This window comes from Megascapheus bottae, chromosome 8 (assembly GCF_031878675.1).
Source record: "Megascapheus bottae isolate mThoBot1 chromosome 8, mThoBot2.hap1, whole genome shotgun sequence".
Lineage (NCBI taxonomy): Eukaryota > Metazoa > Chordata > Mammalia > Rodentia > Geomyidae > Megascapheus > Megascapheus bottae.
This window is the reverse complement of record NC_143516.1, coordinates 63517644-63527972: the sequence shown is the minus strand read 5'-3', so window position 1 is coordinate 63527972 and position 10329 is coordinate 63517644. Positions and strand designations below refer to the sequence as shown.

Sequence of the window (10329 nt, the reverse complement as noted above, 5' to 3'; positions counted from 1 at the left end):
ATGTATCCCTTCTATTAATCACAATAAAAATTAATAAAGTATATATAAGAAAAAAAGGGATTTCTTGGTCAGAGGACTAAGGAAAAAACCTATGGCAGGTAGATTTTTAAAAAAATAATAGAGCTCATAAGGTAAAATTAGTAATCACTACCAATTATTGGGTTCTTAAAACCTACCAGACAGTTTACTAAAATTGCTTTTCATGCATCATTAAAAAACAAAACAAAACAAAAACAAAACTAGTCATACCTTCCTGTGTTATCCTGACCGCTATAGCTGGTCCCATAGCAACTGCTCAGTGGCTCTCTAGGCCACTGTAGGTGGCCTGGGCAGCAGACACCCCCATTTCCTGCATCACCTGACTGCTATAAACTCCATTGCTGCTCCCTTTTGTTGAATTCAGAAAGCGTTCTATGTATCTGTGCTGCATGTTGGCCCTGTCTTTTGACATCGCTGCCACAGCTTCTTCATGGGTAGCAAATTCAACATCAGCTTCCCCCAACACTCTTCCATCTGGGCCAATCTCAATGTGAACTCTCACGAGGTGGAGAGAAGAAATTGTAAATGTCGTTATCTGTCGCTTTGTAGGGCATCCCTCTCATGTGGACGCAGTGGCCTGTGGTGCTCTGAACTGTGAACTTGCCATCTCCATATCTATGGTCATACATTCCGAAGAGACAGCAGCTGAGGTCTCTCCCAAACAGGTCAGTGGTGAAACTGTAGCTGTCTCTGAGGCCACTATACTCGTGAATTGTAGGTGCTGGACCTCATCCTGCCTGCTTCACAATGCCCATGTACCTCTGGGTTGTGCCGGGCCGGTCACAGGGCCCTGGCTGCTGTGCAGACATGAACTTCAGAGGCATATATGAGTACGACCTGATTTCCTCCTGGCTGATCTTGCGGTACTCTACACGATCAGTGAGATTTCTCTAGTAACATACTATAGAATGATCCCTGAAAGTATAGTCTTAAACCTAACCATTTATACATATATATGTATATACATACATATATGAGAGAGAGAGAGAGAGTGTGTGTGTGTGTGTGTGTGTGTGTGTGTGTGTGTGTGTGTGTGGTACCAAGGAATCAAAGCCAGATTTTGTGCATGCTAGGCAGGCACTCTACCACTAGGCCAAACTCCCCTCCCTGTCCACAGATTTTTATCTTTTATTCATCAAAGTCTATTTTGGAGTATGTGGATCTCATCAATGTCTTGTGTAGGCTCAGCTTCAAAGTCCCAATCTCTGGTCTAAACCACTGGCTTAAAAAATGAGGAAGTGAAGTAGTGCACAGGGATGCTTCTTGGGCTGCAGGACTTTGCAGCTCAGTATAGGACTGTGACTCTTCTCTCTGCCACACCAAAACACACTACTCTTGGCTGAAAAAGAAGTCAGGGGAAAGGTTGTCTCACTTTCCTCACTTGTAGATGGCATGACTGACCCTCCAGCACCACCTCTGCCCAGCCCTCCCAGCCTGCCCCCGGCTAGTTCTCCAGAAGTCTTCTGCTTCTGGAAGTCTAGCTGGGGTTTGGGGCAGAGGTGAGATCTTGAACAAGGAGTTGGGTTTTATTTATTTGTTTTACTTTTTTGTTGTTTTTATCATTAATAACCAAAGGTGCTAAGCGTTAGGAACAACATCCTGGTGGAATGGACTGTTCCTATATCAGTAGATAAATGGGTTGTCACAATCAACGAGGACAAATGAGCCTGTCGTGGACCTTTCCCTTTTTGTGTTAGGGGGATGCCATGTGTCTTGCCGTGTACATTGTTTTTGCCGCTTTGTGTTTATTTTTAGTTTTCCATTTGAGTGGATTGGAAGGAATCAGTTTAGTATATGATTGTCACTAGGCTAATCACAAATGTGATCTATCACTCTCCTCCTCCCTATAGAGGATAACTTGGTTTCTGTATTTTATGTCTAGTAAATCTCATGTGGAATAATAAAATATCCTGTACAGCAAAAACAATCCTTCGCAGAAAGAATAGCACTGAAGGACTATCAATACCAAACTTCAAACTCTATTACACAGCTGTAGTAACCAAGACAGCTGGTACTGGCACAAGAACAGGCCTGAGGACCAATGGAACAGAACTAAAGACCCAGAAACCAAGCCACAGACCTGTGGCCACCTAATCTTTGATAAGGGAGCCAAAAAATAATAGAATGGAAGAAAGACAGGCTCTTCAATAACTGGTGCTGGCAGAACTGGTTAAGCACCTGCAGAAAACTAAAGTTGAACCCCTCTGTGTTACCCTGCACAAGAATTAATTCCAAATGGATCAAAGACCTTGAGGTAAAAGCAGATACCCTGAAAACTTTACCAGAAGGAATAGGAGATACACTAGGTCTCCCTGGCACAGATTGAAAGTTTCTTAATACAGACCTAGAAACACAACAAATTAAAGAAAGTTTGGACAAATGGGATTACATTAAACTGCAGAGCTTTTGTATGGCAAAGGACATAGCTAGCAATTTAAATGGAAAGATCCCACACAGGGGAAGAAAATCTTCAGTAGCCATGCAACACACAGGGGCCTCATATCGAAAATATATCTACAGTTAAAAAAAGTTGAATCTCTCCAAAACAAATCTTCAAAGAAATAAGCATCCCAATAAAAGGTGGGCTAAAGACTTAAGGAGAGACTTCTCTGTAGAGAAAATGGGAATGGCCTATAGACACATGAAGAAATGTTGGACATCTCTGGCCATAAAAGAAATGCAAATCAAAACAACCTTGAGATTTCACTTCACTCCAGTTAGAATGGTCATGATGAAGAAATCTACTAACAACAGATGCTGGTGGGGATGTGGCCAGGAAGGATCACTACTACACTGTTGGTGTGAGTGAAAACCCTTTCAACCACTATGGAAAACAGTATGGCGGCTGCTCAAAAGACTAAACATAGAGCTCCCCTATGACCCTGCAATCACACTCCTTGGCATTTACCCAATTGTCCAGAAACAAGGACAATATATTATTTTTCAAAAAATGATATATTCTCTTCTTAATGGAGATAAAGAAACATCAAAAAGTGGTTACTTTGGTAAGATTAATAGGACATGAATTGCAGGCAAACTCAGTTTATAGTAATATGCAACTTTGTGCTGAAAACTACTGTGTATTTTCCTATGGCCCAAATCTTTCATCCAAGTTCCAGAATGCTGTCTCTAAGTTCTTATGGGATGCCCATGCATTACCAGGAGAAAATGATACCTTGGTACTTGTCTTCCTTCTGTCAGTAAGTAAATATCAACGAGGAACCTTCTAGCAAAAACCAAACCAACTGTGCATCTCTCAGGCTTTCTCCTGACCATAAATGTCAGTACCCTCTATTCAGCTAGATCTCTGTTATCCTGTTCATCTACAAGGTCGTCTCTTTCCCTCTAAAGTGTGTCCAGTTATTGCTGGTGGGCCTGACTAGTGTTGCCTCGACACCATCTTTTGTGGCCCAGGCTACACGTGTCTACCACAGCCTCTGCACTGGCCTTATGCTTGCCTGACACACAGAGGGGCCGGGCCTGGGGCTTGACTCATCTGGGCCCACTCTCCACTGCATTGTTGGGATTAGAGTTCTGCCTGGTCCACGAAAAGCACTCTATAAGCAGGTGAACAAATGATTGGATGAATTAAGGAATAGAACTCCAAGATGAGAACAGCTTCTTAGCTGATTCCCCGGCACAGGTCAGTGGATTGCTTCAGGATTTGCGGTCAAATTTGTTCCAAATTCTGGGGCAGGTCTCACTCAGGATCTAGGGGAGTTTGAGGTGGAGTAATTTGGAGAAGAGGGAGGTGAGATTCTGGCAGCCCATTGCATGATTGTTATATCCTAGGTGATTTTTTTAAGTTGTAGTTTTTATACAAAGGCATTCTATGGAAATACCGAATTCTATTAACTTACAAGTTATATTTGTTTCATACATTTGTTAATCAATAGGCCCGTCTGTTTAGTAATGGCAGCATTCTACTCTGTGCCTGCTTTCTATGAAACCAGAAAATTCTCCAGCAGAACATCTTTCTTTTGTTGGCTGTTGGATAACTCAATTCCTAAAATTTGAGCATATCTTAGTGGTTAAGAGTTTAATTACACTAAGTCACAGTAACTTTTACTCACTGGAAACTTTGAAAAATCTTCATTAAAAATTTAACACAATGTCACATTTCTGAGAAATCATAATAGAAACTAATATATTAGAGATGCATTTTAATATTGCTTAAAAGTATAGATAATATTAATAATGAAACTAGACAAAGCTCACTTTTATTTTTTTTAAACATTAAACTGGAATATTCAGAACATACCTCTGATGGAAGAATCTTTTAAAAGATGGAAACGAGGTGGAACATTATTTTGAATGGAATTAGAGCAATGTAGATCTACACAAAACTATTATATGCATATAATTTATTTTATTCTAATTATGACATTTTAGAATTGACTTGGCTTGATAGCCAATCTTAAACTTGGATACATTCTTAAATTTGCATTTTTATGTTTAAAAAGCCTTGATCTGTTTACAAAAACAGATCATAAAATTTATGCCTTATTATTTAAAATGAATTAAGATCATCATTGTTATTTTGTTGCATGAATGCTGAAAAACACAAATATAAAACCAAGTACTCTGAAATAACATCTTTTATTATCAAGGTTTTTCGTTAAATCAAATGAGCTAGAAGCGTCATGTTTGGGTATACCTAAGATAGATTTTTTTATTCTCACAAATGCATGCACATTTACCTAAATTCATTTCAAAGAACTCATGTTCTCAGCACTGGGAAATGTGGGGACCTTTTTTTTAAAAAAAAAAAAAACTTTTATCTTCTAGGAATGACAACTTATTAAAGTTATCCTGTGTTCACAGAACTGACTGATAGCCTTGCGTTGTACCAAATCCACTGTAGTTTTGGAAACCTAGTCATTTGATTCCCTTTCTCCTGAAGGAATAAGCAGAGTTACATTGCTCTTACATCTCCTGATCGTTGGTCATGGATTCCTCTGGACGTTTTTCAGGATTGTTTTCCCTCCCACAACTCCGGACACAGCTGAATAGTTCCCGACATAATCACTGTAGGGACCCCTGCACTGTCTGACTTGAGAGTGCAGCCTGAACCACTTCACAGGTAGATCTGGGTATTGCCCGTATTTGCAGCGCAGGTAAGCCAGAATGAGGAGGAAGCGAAGGGTGACTGAAGCCAATAGGCTCACAAGCAAGGAATAGAAAGATTTGGGTAACAATCAAACAGAAGCCCCCCAATAAGAAGGTTGCAATTTACTGAAACAGTCAAGTTGAACTCTTCAACTTCATTGAGTCACTTGAAGAAAAATTGAGATTCTAGGATATGCTAGTTTAGGTATTCAGCCATTTAAAAATTGTTTTAACTGTCTTAATTTAACTTGAGACTGAAGTGTTAAAGTGAATAATTTAAACTGTCTTAAACGTGTTAAAGTGAATAATTTTATTTTGATCTCAATGAATCCAGAAAGTATAGGTTTGTCATGGACAGAGCATAGTTTCTTGTTTCTATATGAAAATTGCTTACATATTTGGTTGACACAGAAAATAATTTCTATAGTTTGACCAAAGGGGGATTTCAATTTTAAACTTGTAATGCTTAGATATGTTAGTGAAAAATGAGTTGAAATATAAAACTGCAGTTGCTGTCTGGATGTGCTAGTCTTTGCCAAATCAATATGCCTTTTACTTAGAGGATTTTCCATGCTTTTGAGTTATTAAGATTCAAAATAATGGAAAGTAGTACATTTTTATTTGGTTGAATCTGTATCCAGAAAGTCATAGAATGTGAGCTTTACCCACAATATTATATGTGCACTGGCTGTAGGCTTTGCCTACAGCTTCTTGAAATGGATTCTGGCCTATTAAGAGGAGGGAAATAAACCAGGCTGGGAGAATGGCTTGGCTCAGGGCTGGCACTTAAAGAAGGAGGTAACATTGCCTGAACTTTAAGGTGCTGATAGTTTCAGAGAGACAATGGAATATAAATCAGAAAGTGGCATAAAGCCCTGATAGTGAGTTTGCATAGATGATGCAAAACACAGACAAATGATGACATTCAGAAATACAGATATGAGAATGTAGCTAACTCTAAACCCTTCTGGGAAATGCTTTCTCTTTGCTTTGGTGATAGATCTTAACCCTATCGTTGAGTCTTTTATTGTTAGTGATGGGCAAGCAGAAATGCATTCACATGAGATTTCCTGAATAAATATTTTCAATTTAGTCAGTGGGTTTTGTAGCTTTTTTAATTAGCCTGTGTTCGACTTAATCATTTCATTTAGGATTATTCTATTGTAGAACAGGCTGCTGATTCTAAATTGTAAGAATTTGTATTGTTTTCATCTGAAGCCTCTTTTCTAATGTCAAAGATTTAGAGCTATGTGGTATAACAATCTTTTTCTTTTTTTGTTGTCCTCATTAGTGTGTTTTTTATTGCAATATATAGAGAGATTACATTTCTATTTTATTTTTTATTGTAATTAATGGAGGGGTTACAGTTATATTCACCAGATAGAAGGCGCATTACTTCACAAACATTCATACCCCTTCTCATGTTTTTGTCCCCATTTCCCTCTCCTGCCCCTTCCCAATCATCTTGTTTCCCCTCTTCCCTTTCCTATTTCAAATAAACATGCATACAATATACCAGATAAAAAGGTCAGATACTGTAACAAAATGAGAATAACCAAGGGGCAACCAAAGAGATGTGAGATAACATAGTACATTAAGAACAACAATCACACATTGTAAAGCTCTTGTTTCCATATCCTGGAGATCCTTTCATTTAACCTCATCCTATATGGCCTTATGTATCTAGGTTTTGAACTATTGTAATCCAAACATTTCTAGCTATATGGGAAAGCAAGTTTTTAAATGTTTGAGTCACAGCAAAACAGTACTTTATTCTTTCATTTTTCTTTTTCCAGTCCTGGACCTTGAACTCAGGGCCTGAGCACTGTCCTTGGACTTTCTCAAGGCTAGAGCTCTACCACTTGAGCCACAGTACCATGTCCAGCTTTCTCTATGTATGTGGTACTGAGGAATTGAACTGGCATATTCATGCATGCTAGGCAAGTACTCTACCACTAGGCCAAACTCCTGGTCCCCTTTATAGTTTTTTTTTAGTACTTTTATTATCATGAAGTGGTTGTACAGAGGAGTTGCCATTCAACAAAGCAGTTTGTGAATACAATGCCTCTTGATCAAATGTCCCACATTTTAATAGTCTCACCCACTCCTAGTTTTTTTTTTAATTGTGAAAAATTTAGCTGTGCTAAGTTTTTTAGTAACTATTTATTGGGATACAAAATACTTTTGGAAATTGTACATATTATCTGTAAGAGGTGACATTGATCAAGAGACACTGTACTCTTAAACTGTCCAACGAAAGGTACTTAAAAAATAAATCCATTAGTTCAGTCTACAGCTCCATGCATGTTTCACAAACTGAATGTGACCATGTGAAGAAACAGACTGGGACACCATTCCTCAGTCCCGCCAGTGAGCTCCATTCTGAAGAGCGGCCGCTGTCTGGTCACGGAAGAGCTCTGCGTGGAATGGAATCCTCTCTGTGCGGAGAGGAGAGAGGCCAGGCCACTCGACCTGCTGCCCCGAGCATCCTCAGCTTGCTCTCCGTCCTGGATTGCTGTTAATTCCATGCGGCGCTCACTGCATACACACATTGCAACTTGTGCTACCACTTCTACTGTTGATTGGTATTCAGCGGTTTTCCTTTATGGCTATACTGCTGTGTGTGACATGGTGATAAATATTCAGAGGAACGTCTTTTCTAGAATACGTTTTTATTATCTTTAATCATACAAAGGCGTCACCATTCAGCAACTCAGGGAATGCAAACTATGCATCGTGAGGGAAAACCCTTCTTTCACTTTTCTACACGTTCTTACTTTGAAGGATGTGCATTGGATTTTATGGCTACATTCTCCTCCATTCCTCTCTTCATTTGCTTTCCCCTGCCCATTGTCCCTATTCACTGACTTTTCAAGTACCCAATTCCTGGTATTTATTTTGTTGGACTGTAAGTTAGTTTTGCTAAGAAATGACAGCACTTGAATGCTCTCACCTGAAAATACTGTATTTTGTTGGTGTGCTTCTTTATACTTCTATTGGTTAATATGCATTCATACTTGATGGCATGTATATGGGTGTGAATTTTTAACATGGCCACAAAAGTTCCCAACTCCTACACTTAGCCATTCCCAAAGATTACCTATCATCATAGTGTGGCCATTCTAGTTCATCTTTGCTGTACATGATTTGTGTTGGCCTAATTTTTGGCAAAAGTTTTACACAAAGGGCTTTAATTATAGGGCTTTAATTATTTCTTCTGTTATGCACATATAATTCCCCTAATACTAGATCTGAAGTGTAATTAATGGGATTATAGTGATTATAGACTAAAACCTTTTTTGTAATTAAAAATCCATTTAGATAATTATTCTTAGGTGTTTTCTCACAAATGACAGAAAAGGAATACTAGATAGCAAATTACTAAATTACTAAATACTAATACAAAACAGAATGTAAGCTTATCTGCTGATTCAAAATGGATCATGTTAAAACTCTGACATTTCAGAACAAGAAAACAATCCAGTTAAATCACCATCTTGCTTTATTAAAGGATGAACATCTTCATTTGATTTAAAACTATTAAACCAAGCTATACAAATTCAATATATTCATTGGAAGACATGTAATATTTTGGTACAGATGTGCCTTATGTAATAGTGAAATCAGGTTAAACATATATATGTCTTATCAAGTATTTATTATTTATCAATGATGAAATCTTTCAAAAAATTTTCCACAGTCCTGGGCTTGAACTCAGGGCCTAGACACTATCCTTGAGCTTTTATTTTCTCAAGGCTAGTGCTCTACCACTTAAGCCACAGTTCTGCTGCTGGCTTTTTGGTGGTTAATTGGAAATACGTATTGTGTGCATTTTCTGCTTGGGCTGGTTTTGAATCAAAATTCTCAGATCTCAGGCTCTTGAGTGGCTGGGATTACAGGCATAAGCCACCAGTACCTGGTCAAAATTATTTTTGTAGTGTTTGAAATTAGAGTATTTTATTGTTACCTGTAGTCACTGTGTATAATAGCCCTCTTCTACTATACCTCAGATCTACTGAACACCTTTTCTCCATCCACTCCTTGCTTTCAATTCTCCCTGTTAGATTCCATATACGATGGAGGTCATGTGATCTTCACTTGTGGTGTGCCTCGCTTATGTAGAACTACCTTGTGTTTCATCAGTCCCATTACGGGGTACTTACCCAAAGGAACTGGAAGCAGTACATGGAGAAGATATGAACACTCTCCTGTGCATTGCAGTGCTGTTCACAATAGTCAGCCAACAGGAACAAACTCTGAGTTTATCAGCTGGTGAACAGCTGCACAACACACAGTGCATACACGCAATGTGCTATCCTGCCAGGTGCAGGAACCCTGGGAGAATTGAATTTAGCTTCATCATCTGAAGTTGAAGAAGCCAAGGATCTTTTAGATTATTACATTTCCAGGTGAACTAAAGATAGAATCAAATTTTATGTATGAGGCAGGAAAGAACTTACTGTCTTCAAGACCGTAGGAATGCAATTTCCCAACATTTGTTCTTCTCTTAGCTTTTGTAAACCACAGTCAAATGCTGTGTCCTCTTCATTTTCCCACATGTAGGAAACTGAAATCTATGAAGAAACTTGCTGAAGATTACATAGCAATTAATGAGGCCGATATGAAATCTTAACTGAACTTCTGGGAATTAAAAACCTATGATGCTTCCTGTACATTGCTTTATCTTCAGCTTCTTCAAGATTCTGCTCATGACATCACATAATGGATGACAGTGGATGAATGTTTATACATTCTTGATAAGGTTATGTCCCTATGTCTGTTGAGTTATTCCAACCTTGAGTTAGTCAAAACAGAAATTGATGATTTAATGACTTGAGGATTTACATGTTTTATTATTTCAGGAGACCATGTAGGGACACCATTTGGAGTACTCTGCATTTTGAAGCTGGAATGGCCTTTGCCTTAGGATCTCCTGCACTCTGCATCATTTCACATTCCGTTCCTGTGACTGACTGATGTGCATGGACGATGACAAGTGCTTGGCAGTCTCCCCGGGCGGGGCCTGTGAGCGTGAGGACTCAGACTGTCATTCAACCAGGCACCATGCCAGGCCCTGAGTGCTTATTGCACATGCCGCTCCAAGCTCCACCACCCTATTGGCCAAGGCACAAGTGCAAATTGTACTTGTAAATGTATCATAAATTATTATTATTTCAATAG

At 38.8% G+C, this 10329-nt stretch overlaps 2 pseudogenes; both read right to left on the bottom strand.

Annotated features, from left to right (window-relative positions):
* Positions 1 to 239: 239 nt before the first annotated feature.
* On the bottom strand, positions 240 to 7676 carry LOC150060041 (heterogeneous nuclear ribonucleoprotein F-like; annotated as a pseudogene).
* On the bottom strand, positions 875 to 970 carry LOC150060042 (small nucleolar RNA U3; annotated as a pseudogene).
* Positions 7677 to 10329: the final 2653 nt, after the last annotated feature.